Genomic DNA, 14,816 nt, shown 5'->3' on the forward strand with positions numbered 1-14,816 from the left:
TATGACACTGGAGTATTCTAATTTGTATATTAATGTATCACCGAAATCACTTCACAAATGGGTTTCAACTAATTTCTTGTTAAAGTAAAGTAAAGTAAAATTATCCAATCGAATGGCAACAAATGGTTGAAACAAAAAATTAGTTTGTCTGGTAACATAGCACTAGAGTAATTCAATTTTTTTGGCATTGTATTATCTAAAGCTATCGGTGTAAAGAAAAAAAACTGAACGGGTTTTGAAGAGTTTTTAGTTTAGGGTTAGTATTGGTAGCATAATGGGGGTTAATGAGAATCACATTTTTTTTAGTGGTATAATGAGATGGAGGGTGTAAAGAGGTAAACTAGTGCTGTAAGTAGAATCATTAAAAAAAAGAAAATGCTATGAACCCCAAATAAATGATCAAATTTTCCACCAAACCTCTCACATGAGTATGAGATCCACACACTCTCACATGGGTGTGGGTCTCACACCCATGTGAGAGATTTGATAAAAAAAATTGATAATTTATTTGAAATTATTAACATAACTCTTAAAAAAATGTATTACAAAAAAGTAAAGAAAAAAATTAATTTGATGATGACGTTTTTTTTTTAAAGCTGAAATAGCCTATTGCCAAACTAGCCTAGAGCATAATGAAAAACACATGACGTCCTTGGTGTTATCATTTATTTCTGTTTTTTTTTTTTCAATAATTTTCTAAAAATATATATATAGTAATAAAAAAAAAATAAAAAAAAAATATTTGATTGTCTCCTTTAAATAAACTAATGTATTAATAATTGTATTTACTTATGGTTGGGTGGCAGTGACAAGGAAGAGGTGGTGGTAGTATAGTAGTGATGTAAATGGTAATATGGTGGTGAAAATGATGGTAGCAATGAGAGTACAATGGCATAAGCAAAATTTTATTCGAGAATACACTTTTCACTTAAAAGTGAAAAAATAGTTTCTGCTTAAATAAGTTTATTTTTTATTTATTTTAATTTTTGTTGCACTAAATATAAGAAAATGTAGCAAAAAATATTTTTTTGAAAAATATTAATCGATCAAACAAACAAAATGTAAAACATTCACAATAATTTGAATTACTAGTTCATGTCTATTATTGATTAGTTTAAAAGACAAACGCTTATGACCTAATACCACATCATAGTTGAATTCACAAGTCATATTTCAGAAATTTGTAACATTTATGAATTGTTATATTTTTTAGTATTTAGTGAATTTAAAAAAATTAAAAATTTTATACTGTATCTAAAAGGTATACAAAATGATTAAAATAATAAAAAACTCACTAAAAAAATAATAATTTTAAAAATTCAAAACCAAATAGAATGAGTAATATTATACAAACTAATAACTTTTACTACAATTTTTTTTACTTATTGATGTGACATTTATTATAATAGCCATATTTTTTTAAAAAAAATTTGTTATTACACTGTTAGTAAGAAAAAGGGTAAATTACAAATACACTCTCCGAGCTTTGCTTAAAATACGAATTGCCCCCTGTGATTTGAAAAATTACAAATACCTCCCTGTCAGAATTTTTTATTTAACAGAATTAATTGAAAAAGTGAAATTTCTAATTATTCACCTATACAATAATAAAATTATCTGAATTATTAATTGAAATAAAATTTTAAAATTATTAAAAATTGTTAATTAACTTGATATTTTATTTAATAAAATGACCTATTTGTTATGAAATTAAAAACCTTAAGAGACATAATGTAATTTCTAAAATTATAGGGGTAATTTGTAATTTAAGCAAATCTCAAAGGGTGTGTTTGTAATTTACCATAAGAAAAGAATATAAAATTTATCAATTTGTAAAATATTTTGTATATATCTATTTAAAAATAAAATAAAATTTACCAATTGGAACACTTTCTAGATTGTCTTGTGGGTTAGGCCGGGCTATGTTTTAGCCAATGAGTGATTAGGACAACCATTTGGGCCCAAAGATAAATTGTTGAAAGACCCAACAACAAGGGGTACTTTCTCGTTGGATCACTTTTTTATTCAAAATATTGTCGTTCTTTTTTCTTTTTTTTTTGTTCTCATTGTAAGGCCAAGTTTGGCATACTTCAAATAATTTATCTTTTTATTTTTTTTCATCACATCACCTCTCTATTTATCTGCACATCTTTTTATAAAAAGATAAAAAATATACTTATTTAAGTCATCTCAAATAATCATAAGATATTAGTAAATTACTAAAGTTAAGTCAGCGGCACTACTCCATTAACTCGAGCCCAATATCTAATTTCAGTAGTACTAAAGTGCTTCTTGGGCTACAACTATCATTCACTCATAGGATAGTCATGAGTGAATTGGAACCCAACTACTTTCTCTTCAATTTCTCAAACAGAGATTTATAAATTATAATAATCATTGAATTTGAATCTAAAGAAGCCCATACAGTAAAGGCCCATAAGAGCAACATAGAAAAAGCACTGGCCCATAGGTCTAATGTTTGTGAACTCGCCCATAGGTCTAAATATTTTTTTTTTGGACTGCCCATAGGTCTAATTGTCAAGGGAATAATGTTGTCTCTATTTAAAAATGATTGATTTATTCTTTTCTTTTTCTAAATTTTTTTAACTCAAAAGATTAATATTCTTTAAATTCTCCCTATAGGATTAGCTTTAAACTTTTGAATTTTGTCAATGAGATCTATTTCTTAACTAAAATACCCCCAAATTTCAAATCTCGAATTTCTGCTCAAAACAATTTATATTTTACCTTCTCACATTATGGTCAATTTTGGTCTGCCCTTCCTTGAATCGGTCTAGTTTTTTCCCAATGAAGGTTTGGTGGTGCGACGAGTTATTTTACTCATGTGGGTACTTACTTTGCTCCCTGGCCACACCCAACTTAACTATATTTAATAATTTATTTATAAATTATATTTTTAAACTTTTTAAAAATGTATAAATCATAGTTCTTGGTTTGTGATATCCTTTTGTAGTGGCAGTACTCCATGTTTTTGTTTTTGGGAAAGGAAAAGTTATTAAATTTTAAATGAACACAACTTGACATTTGTTTTTATCTAATAATGCATTACTTATAGGGAATAGGCCTTTTTAATAATTTTTTGACTTTTTACAAAATACATATAAAAAAAATAGAGCGTTGATGTGATCCAAAAAAAAAAAAAAAAAAAGAGATAACAAGTATGCTAAATAAATAGGTTGCCAAACAACCCCTAAGAGAACACAACACTGTTTTGAAAACCGGACCGGTGAGCGAACTGGAAAAGGGACCAGGTGGACGGTTACCGGTTTAACCGTTTGGTCGAACCGTGACGTCATAATTACATCATAAATATATTTAAAAATATAAGTATAAAAATGAAAAAAAAATTAAATTCAACAAAATAATAGAACTTTTAAAATATTTGCAAGATGAGTATACATATATTTATTTTTGCAAGATGAGTGCCAGAATATATAATCAAAAAATTAGTTTACCAAACCATTAACTAATAGCTATGAAATTAGAAATTTACTATAAAAAAATATTTATGAATTTTTAAAAATATTTAGTACTATTATACTATTCTATTATTGACTTTTATTTGCCTCAATGCTTCTTGTTTTGTTTGGACATGATAATGACTATAAAAATAAGCATAAGTAGATTAAGAACCATAGCATAACAGCAAAAAAGGGAAGCAAAACAGACAGAAACAGAGTAGCAGAGAAGAGAAAAGAAAGATCAAGAAAACCGGCCGATTCTTAAAACTTAGTCCAGGTCGCTGGGTTTGACAGTTGAACTAAAGGTTCTACTAATGGTTCTTCCGGTTCTTTCATTTTACACCGGTTTTGAGCTATAGTTAGGTTTAGAGGACTTTTCGAACCGAAATAAGGTCCCGTCACTGGTTCAACCGGCCGATCCGATCCGAGTTTCTAAACATTGGAACACAAAAGAAAGAATTATACCCAAATTCACAACATCATACCATAGACTATTCGAATCAAATTGATGGCTTATTTTCATTAAGTTCTTTTCCTTTCTTTAAAATTTTAAAAATAAAAATAAAAAACGTTGGCTCATCTTGGTTGCTTGAACTTTCATCTTCTTTTGCTTATCCTTTCTAGAAGTGAATCATACATTTTGCCTTAATGTTTGTTTCTTACGCTGTATATGAAATTAATAATAGCTTGTAAGGCTATTATGCTAATAATTTTAGATATTGCCATCAATACATTTTAAATATATATATATATATATACATACATAAGTATGATGATGAGAATAATCAAATACTTCCTCCGTCTCAAAATATTAATCTCTTATTTTATTTTTCATTGTCTCAAAATATTAGTTTCTTTTAAAAAATTAAAGAATAAAATAATATGAATTTATTATTTTGCCATTCTTTTAAATTTATTAATAACATAAAAAGTACAATCATGACAATTGATATTTTCAAAAAAAATGTACTATCAAAAGAAAAAATTTAGAAAATTCATATTTGTAAAATACAATAATTATATTATAAAAAAAGTTAAAATTTTTTTAAAAAATTATTATTTTGAGACGGAAGGAATATGCTATCGAAAAGTCAACCAGGCTGGGCAACCTTTGAGCAACTAATGAGGCAATGAATAGGTTAGGTTGTCGATTAAGTCGAAGGATAGACATGCTACTACCCAATTGTCATATTAACGTGGCAGACTCCTGTTAGAAGGTGGACTAACTAACCTAAAGAAGGCAACCACACAATTCGTGCATGACAAAATCAGAATGTTGATGAAGGCTTCAAATATTTGTGAAGGCTTTCATGTCCAAGTGAGACTATCGAGGACAATCCCCACGTGCCCAAGCGTGACCTAGAAAAGAGAAAGAATGATTATCATAAACTATCTCACCTCTACAAATAAAGGAAGTGCAACCATGGGGATGTATGTGAAAATATATCTTACATTACACTATTAAGTCAATTTTCTCTAATAAGGAAAAAAAGAAGAAGTTAATTTAGCCATTGGACTACTTTCTTTTTTTATTTTATTTTTATCTTTTTTAATGTTATTTTTACTTGAGTCATCGGGGTATTCATTTGGTTAAATTTCTCCCTACTGAATTTGGTTATTTGATTCTTGTGTAAGACGCATTTTAAGAAAGAATAAATTATAAATCATTGCACCACAAAAGTTACTATTAAATTAATACATTAATAACGCATTTGACGACATTACGATATCATTGTCGAGTTGAAAAGGGGGTTCCACAAACTTCCACATAAAAAAGATATGGTTCCCTTACAAAGGAAATTATCTTTCTTTTTTCTTTTATGTTCTTGTCTTTTCTCAAGAGAGAGAATCTTAATACGATACAAAGGATTTGTTTGAGATGTAGGTTGGTTCTTTTCACTTTTTAAATTTTTTTTTGATTATTTTAATTTAAGGTTAAAAAGTTTTATTTGGGATAAATTTTTTAATTTTTTTTACTTTTGTAAAAGAAAAAATAAAATGATTATAGGTTAAATGTGACATTTTATTTTATTTGACCAAAATAGCCTATTTTATCTTATATGATTATTTTAATCCCAATCTTTATCCCAAACGGGGCCAAAATTTTGTATATCAAATCTCTCTACTATCTTCACTCAAACTACTGTAATTCTAAATTTTTAGATAATCTCATTTTTTTGTTTGTTTTGAAAAAAAAATATATAAATAAATTATGAGACATAAAATTCTTAACTTTTGTACCACGAAGTTAATTATTTTAGTTTATCATTTGATTTTTTTGACTATATTTACTTCGTTAAAAAGTTATATTTAGAAAGATAATTATTATTTTTTAGTTAATTTAATAATTGAGAGAAAAAAATAAAATAATTATAGATTAAATATAATATTTTATTTTTTAATAAATTATTTTAACTCAATTCTCATCCCAAATAGAGTCATGATAACTTGGAAAGTGACAATTGTAGGCACACTTGAATGCCCTCTTTGTACTCAAAAGGGTGAAGGCAGAAAATACATTGCATCTTCTTGAATGCCCTCTTTGTACACACGATGGTGAAGGCAGAAAATACATTGCATCTTGCATTGATTTGTCACTCATCACACCTTATCACAATATTTATTCACCCCACCGTCATTTGTCCCACATTGATTTGTGACTTCGCACGTCAATTTTCTCCCAAATATTTTATTTTATTTTATTTTATTTTTGAGTCACGTGCTTCTATACGTTTCACCCAATACACATCAATCGTGTTCCCCAAAAACTTTTTAGATTAATATTTTGGAAAAAATTATAAATAAGTAGAATAATTTTAAAATAATTATATTACAATTGAAATTTGTTTTATGCAAGTTTGACCCACAAAAAACTTGTACTAATAATAGGAATGATTTGAAACATACATAGAGAAAACTTTAATTATCATGAAAATAAAATTATTTTCCCATTACTCCACTAAAACTCAATTTCACCAATTTAAAAAGAAATTTAGGGTAGGCGGAAGGACATAAAATGCCAAAATTCAAACACAAACAATGGAAGAAGAACCATAAAAGGCCATAGATTCTTGTCCAGATGGGTTGAGGCTGATCTCCAATCAAACCAAAATGGTTGTTCAATCTGACCCTAAGGTAACCTCTTTTTGGTTTCGATTTTATTAATTATTTTTTGACTAATTAAGTATATATTATAAAATTAAAAAGTTAACAATGAAAAAAAAACTAAAAATGAAAAAAAATAAAACTATTAAAAAAGTTATTATCATCCAATCTTTAGCTATTGAGTGGTTTTATTTATTTATTCAAAAATGGAATATTATGAGTTGTTTGTCCCAAAAGGGAGAATGGGTTAATTGAGTTGGACTCTATATAACCACAGATGGTTGACCTAGTGTGTGACAACCGTGGTCTGAAAGTTTGCTCGTTTTCAGGTTTCAAGTTTCAATCCTCTAGTCAACAAATGCATATCTTGGGATCACGGACCGCAGAGCATAAGTCCTGTTTCAGAAGGTTTGTTCGGCTGTAGGGACTTAGTCTGGTGTGCGTAAATTGGCTCAGAATACCCTCTATAACAAAAAAAGAAAAAGAAAAAGAGTTGGACTCTATACTTAAATCTGAACTTATTTTGATGGATTTCATTCCTCTCATTTATGAAACAAAATGGAGATGCATATTTTAAAATATAAAATTATATTGTATTACTAAAATAAATAAATAAAACAGTTTGTAATCCTTAAAAGGTATGATATCGTTAAAATAATGAAAAAATATCAAAATAATTACACTTTTAATGCACTTTTTCCATGCACACGAAAGGTTAATGAGACTACAATTATTATAATTTTGTCAAATCAGAAACCTTCCTTTTCTATTTTAAATTTAAAATAAAAGAGTATTAATATGTTCTTTCACCATTATTAATCGAGTCATGTAAAAACTAAGAGAGGTTATTTGCTAATCTTAAACTAGTAACGTTCCACGCAATTTAATTTTAGATACTTGTTCTATTTTCTTTAAAAAGCAAAATAAAAATCTAAGAAGCACTAAATATTTTTTTTAAAAACAGTTCACTCTAATTTAAAGTGAAAAAAAGAGAAGTTGAAAAATATTTTTTTGTGCCTTTTACAAATATATATATATATATATATATTAAGGGTTTGTTTGAAAATTAATTTTTTTAGTGATTTTTTGACTTTTTATAAAAGATGTATAAAAAACAAAAAGAATAAATTATTTTTTATTATAATTTTTTGTTTTTCTGACTAAAATATTAACTTCCCAAACAAAGCCTAAAAATATTCATTTTAATAAAAAAAAAATGGGGAGTAGACCAATGGTATTATTAGCTTCGGCAACATTATCATTAGAGTGTCGTGCACTGTTAGGGCTGTGATTCATTATGTGCACTATGTGCCTGTTTGGTAGAGGTTTTTTTCAGTTTATAGTTTAATTTAAACGGTTTTATTGTGTTTGGTGGAGCTTAATAATGCAGATTATAACTTTTTGTAAGTGAAAAATAAGCTTTTTCTTGAAGTGGCTGTGGGGGTGCTTAACAGATTTAGCTTAAGCAGCAAGCTGGGAAGGGAGGGGCAAAATTACTTAAATGCCCCTCATCAACTTCAACTATTACCAAAAAACCAATATATAAACCCATAACCAAATACTATTCACTTCTTTAGAGAGAGAAAGCTTGAGAGGCGATTTCCGGTGAAGTGAACCAGAACTAGCTCTCTCTCTCTCTCTCTCTCTCTCTCTCTCTCCGCTGTTGTTTGTGTCTACGATCGATTTGAAACCCTTCCATGACATCGCGATCGACCTTTTGCCGTCGCGATCTTAAACCTTAGCGCCGCCATATTGCCACTGCGCCTTCGTCGTCGTCCCATATCCCCCATCGCGATTAATGGAGAAGTGATCTCGGTGAAGCTCCCTTTTCTAGTGAATCAAAGCTCTCTCTCTCTCTCTCTCCGACGTTGTTCCGTGTCTGTATGGAACGACAGCGAGGGATGAGAAGAGAATAAGGGGTTGCTGGAGTTAGGATTTTCAGTGTTTTTCTAATAAAAAAAAAAATAATAATAAAAAAACATTTTAAGCCATTAATGAAATAAATTTTATATTAATTGATATTAATTAATAATTTTAGTATTAATTGATACTAATTAAGCCATTAATTGATAATAAATTAAATTAAAAATTATTAATAAATTTGTATATTTTGTAACAATTTTGTAATAATAAATTTAAAAAAATATTAATTGGTGTTTGGAACAATTTTTAATAAATTAAAAAAATATCAATTAATATTCATGTATTTATAAACTAAAATGAATATAATTTGGAAATTTTAATTGGTATTTCAGCATTTTTCAAAATTTTATCATGATCAATTTCACCATGCATACACCACTTCTAATTTGAAAAAATAAACCATAAACTAAAGAAAATAAAATAAAATGAAGAAAAAGAAAAAGAAAAAAAATTAAGAGAAGAAAAGAAAGAAAGAAAAAAAGAAATAAGGAAAGAAGAGAATAAAATAACAAATAAGAGAAGAAAAAAAGAGAAGAAAAAATAAAAAAGAAAGAAGAGAAAAGAAAAGAAAAGAAAAGAAAAAGAAAAAGAGAAGTGATTGAGACCCCCTCTAATCACCACCCCACCACCCCCACACACGCGTTGTGGATGGTGATTGGAGGAGAAAAAAAAAAAAAAAAAAAAAAAAAAAAGAAGAAGCAAAAACTAGCCAATCAGAGAGAGGGGGTCAGGGGGAAGGGCAAATAGGACATTACATAGCAAAAAGCTATTTTATAACTTATTCAACCAAACACTACTCTGCTGATTAAATTCATAATCCCACAATTGCACCAAACATGTTAACAGTTTATGTTTAAAGCTATAATCTATAATCTGTTAAGTCATAATCTATAATTGTTATCCCACAGCTCTACCAAATGGGACCTATGTCTGTCTATATGAGGAAAATGAATTTGTTTAGAGTTCTAATCCGGTTGTTTGTGTATTGAGTTTATTTATTGGGTTTGAACTCAGCTCGATAATTAATTAGACTTAAATTTGACAAGACTTTTTTAAAAAATTATAATTTATATTATTTAAATGAAGATATTTAAATAAAATATATTATTTATATTATTTAATACATAAATAATGTATTTATGCTATTATATATATATATATATATATTATTGAATAAATAAATAATATATTTATTATATAATTTAAATAAAGATAAACGAGTCGAGCTTTCCTGCGTTCGGCTCCACTCGTTTACTAAGCGAGTCTAATATTCGAGTTTAGATTCGCCGAGCCGAGCTTTTAATGAGCCGAACCAAATTAGTTCATGAATATTCCGGTTCATTTGCAAGTGTAAATAATACATAAAAATATTATTAGTTCAATCCAAAATGATAGTTCACAACTTTAAACTTATCAAAATATATGTATTATACACATGCTTAAAAAATGTGTAAAAAAAATCAAACTCTCTATCTAATCCACAAAAAATATATGTATTAATTGTTGAGTCCAATGGTGTTGAGTGCTCAAATTTTTGTCCGAGGAGATGTGGTTCCTACATAATAGTAGTCACATTGGTTTGGTTTTTAAAAAGTATTTAAATTATTTTTGTTTTAAATATTTTTTAAACATTTTAATTATTTTTAATTTTTTTTAATATACTTAAAATAAAATATTTGTGAAAGAACTTAAGAAAAAATAATACATATCGGTATATTTTTTACTTTTAGTGAATTTAAAAAATTTTGTTCATAAAAATTTACTATTTATTTATGAACATCTAAATTAGGTGTAATTACAAAAATAAATAAATATGGAAACAAAATATTAAAACCTAAAAAATAATTTTCAAAAATCAAATCAAATAAAATTTGCTTCGTGTAACGAATTCTGATTGCATCTTTTTGGGTCCATACTATTAGAATATATTATAGGAGAAATTTACAACGTGCACGCTTTTAAATGGTGCACATTGTAAAAAAGTGATGATTTTTTATAATAAATATTATGATTGTTTATGATGTGTGTTATGACATTTTATAATAAAGTTACAAATAGTGAATTTATGATGTGCACCATAAAGTTAAGAATGTTAATATTATGACATTTTGTGATTTTTCTTATGACACTTTGAGATTTTGTTATGATATTTTTCAGTAAAAAAAAGTTATGACTTTTGTATTGAAAAAGTTATGACATTTTAGGTTTAAGTTATGAAACTTTATGAAAAAGTTATGAAAGGCATACCATATGCACCTTTTTGAAGGTGCACATTGTAACATTTTCCTATATTATATTCTATATATATTACCATAACCTTCCTTAGGTTTTTATTCTTCTATATAAAGAGTCTTGTACTCATTCATTATTCATAGTTGTTATTATATATAAGAGTTTCTCATTTCCTCTTCTCTCCTTAATCTCACAACATGATATTAGAGTCTAGAATTCTTTTCTAGCCTTGTCAGCTCTTTTTCATCAGCATCAACACGCTGTCCCCTGCCACCGTCATCATCAAACCACCATTATTTGACTACTCCAGGATCTTCATGTTCACAAGACGAATCCAACAGTATCAGATTCATCTCCATTCAGTGCTATATGCGCTCTCACACGCTACACAAAAGGCGGCGCATGAATATCGTCATCGCCACTCCCGTCACGCGTCTTCACGTGCTGCTCCTCCTCACTCGGCTTTACTTAGCCGTATGGAGCCATTCACGGTTTCGTTTCAGCCAATTCATCATCGGCTTCCGCCCGGCTCCAGTTGTGCGCCGCTTCTTTCTGTTTCTGCTGGCATCAACCTGCTGATGTCAGCACCTCTTCTTCCACGTGATTCACTAACTTCAGCGCGTGTTATCCGTGCCTTTCACTGCTGACACAGTGCTAACATCATCTTTGTCAATGCTGACATTAGCCTTAGGGTTTTCTATCCTTCTGGATCCATTGGTAACCTATTTTTTACTCAGTTCTGCTCCGATTTTACTGGATTTTCTTTGTAACCCATTATTTGATCATTTCATGGCCTCTTTTGCCTCCACTACTGCTCATCGCCAGTCACATAATGAACTTTCTTCAGGTGGTTATTCTGGACCTCCAACAACATATAGTTGATATCAATCTCCTGCAGTTACCCTTCGCACATCTTTCATTAGTACATCTATGTCTTATGCACCTTTTGATCTCATACACTTTGATGTTTGGGGGCCTTTACCAAATACCACTATGGGGGGATCTAAATACTTTGTCATATTTTTTAATGATCTCGCTCTAAGTTACATCAAATACACTATTATTTTTCACAAATGGTCAAAACTCAGTTTTCTTCCACCATCAACATTTTTTGTGCTGATAATGCCCAAGAATACAAAGAAACTCATTTTTTGAGCTTCCTTCGTCAAAATGGTACACTTTCCCACTATTGTTGTCTCGATACCTCCCAACAAAATGGTCATGCTAAGCGAAAACATCGTCATATCTTAGGCACTGTCCGTGCTCTTTTAATTTCTTCTTCTTATCCTGAACGTTTTTGGGGGGAAAACTGCTCTCATAGCCGTCTATACTATCAACCGTGTCCCTTCCTTACCATCAATAATCAAATCCCATATGAGTGTCTGTATGGTACACCTCCTACCTATACTGGTCTTCGTGTGTTTGGATGTGTTTGTTTTATTCTTCTTCAACCACATGAGCATACCAAATTAGAACCTCGCGCTCATTTATGATGTTTCTTGGGATATGGGATTGAACATAAAGGTTATCGTTGTTGGGATCTTCTTTCTCATCGTCTCTGTGTCTCTCATCATGTGGTATTCTGGGAACACGGTTTGTTTTCCTCTATATCTAAGTTGCATTTATCCACCCTTCCCACTACATCATTTTTTACAGATCCTTCTCTTCTATTTGATGAGCTTAATACAGACACTACTTCTGATGTGATGACTTTGACCCATCTTGAGGATTCTGCTGCACTTCCTGCTCCACTCTCTAATCCTGATCCTGTTCTGGCTCCGTCACCTAGTGAGCCTTATGCATCTCTTGATTCCACTTTTGCACCAGAGGTACCAGTTCGCCACTCCACTCAGGTAACACAACCTTCTGTCCTTCTTCATAATTTCATTGTTGGTTTCATTGCTTTTTTTTTTATGAACCTACTTCCTATCGAGAGGCTTGTTTTAACCCTCTTTGGCAGCAAGCTATGACTGATGAACTGCAAGCTTTAGATAATACTCATAACTAGGATATAGTTTACCTTTCATCTAGAAAGAGTGTTGCTAGTTGCAAGTGGGTTTACAAGATCAAAACTTATTCTGATGGTTCCATTGAGCGTTACAAAACTCGTCTTGTTGCCCGGGGGTTTACTCAATAATACGGGATTGATTATGAGGAAACTTTTGCTCATGTTGCCCGTCTTACTTCAGTTCCCAGCCTTCTTGCCGTTGCTACTGCTCGCTATTAGAGTCTTTGTCAGATGGATGTTAAGAACGCTTTTTTGAATGGTGATCTTACTGACGAAGTTTATATGCAACCTCCTCCTGGTTCCTCAATTCCGTCCAGCAAAGTCTACAAGCTGTTAGAAATGGTTTTGGAAAACTTAGATTTTTCCTCAACTCTAGTCTAATTTTTAGGTGGGACCCATGTGCCAAAGTTGGGGAGTGTAAATGGTAATGCGTTGTATGCCGCGTTGTGATTCACATAATATATTTGGTTGCTCAAAACCATTATTAGGTGAATGAAAAATTAAAGCCAAACAGAGCTCCATGGAAATGATATATTGCTGAAGTTTCCTTAAAGGTTTGAACTAAAGGTTTGTCCCACATTAGTTTGGTGGGCAAACTTTTGTGGGTGTATAAGGCTTGAGTTTGCAACTTGGAGAGGGCCCCAAGGGGCACTCCAAGCTTGTGAAAGTGTGAGGTTATGGGCAAAGTGGGCTAGACCCACTGGACCCAAAACAGACACACACGCACGCACGCTCCACTACCGTCTGTCCGTCCGGTCAGTCGGGCGGGCTGGGCTGGGCTTCGGTTCGGGTGCATGGTGTGAGGTTGGGTTGGGTTTGTCCAGCCCAATACTAATTCTTTTTGGGCCAAAAATATTTGAATTTATTTTTTCATTTTGGAAAAATAAATTTTGACCGTTTGAATTCAAATTTTGGTTAGAAAATTCAGTTTTGGCTTGCACGTTTCTGTACAGATTTTATATCTGTCCAAACAGATTTAGTTCAAAACCCCTACCTGTTTAATTTAAATTCAAACAGATTTGTATCTGTTTAATTCAAACCGAACAGATACTATACTTGTTGAATTCAAATCTAAAAGGCACCATTGCACCTATAAATTGACAAGTCCTTCATTTAGATTCTCAATTCAATTTTTGTTCTTCTCTGCCGCCATTAATCTTTGCATTTTGCTGCATTAATTTTCTGTAAGAAAGAGTGTATACACAAAGTGTGTTTGTTGTGCGAATAATTTGTAGTGCTGCTATTATTCGTTGTTGATCATTTTATCTTGAGAGATAGACATCCGCAATCTGAAAGTACCATGGAGAGAACGAATCTGTCTTAAGGATATAGTATTAAACACTGGACTTGATCAAAAATTTATTCGACAAATTAATAAGGTAAGTGATTAATTTATTTTTCTGTTTTATTATTTTTCTGTTTCAGATTTTAATTTTGTGTTTGTAACAAGTATGTTTTTATTTATTTATTTTATATTTTGGTTTGATTTTTGTAATCAAACAATCTCTCTCATTTCCTTTATTTCTTTTGTGTTCTGTTTGTTGTTGAGTACACAAATAGAATTTATTCATAATACAATGAAGATTGTCCAACAATCTTAAGACAGAGTAATTTTGGTGTCTTCATTGTATTTATTTTTCTGTACTTTCACAAAGTAATATTCTGGTTGGAAAATACAAATAATAGTAATATACTATTTATTTTCTTTGACAACTAGTAGTAATATACTGGTGTCATTAACAATTTCAGAATATTAATTTGTGTAGTAGTATTACAAAAAATTATTGTGTAGTATTTTATTTTCCTGGTTTTAGTAACTAGAAATATAAAATTATTTTGTGTTATAATTTAATTTCTGGTTTGAGTAACTAGAAAATTAATTTGTTTTTTGATTTTTCTAATTTTTATAATTAGATATTATGGCTGCTGAAAATAGTACTCACAATCTGATTGTTACAACGACTTCGGTTCTTATCCAAAACCATGTTCAAGTTCCAATAAATCATGAAGAAAAATCAGAAAAATTTAATGGCACCAAGTTTAAGAGATGGTAGCAAAAAATGTTG

This window comes from Camellia sinensis, chromosome 11 (assembly GCF_055761805.1).
Source record: "Camellia sinensis isolate YWXY chromosome 11, ASM5576180v1, whole genome shotgun sequence".
In the NCBI taxonomy this organism is placed as follows: Eukaryota; Viridiplantae; Streptophyta; class Magnoliopsida; order Ericales; family Theaceae; genus Camellia; species Camellia sinensis.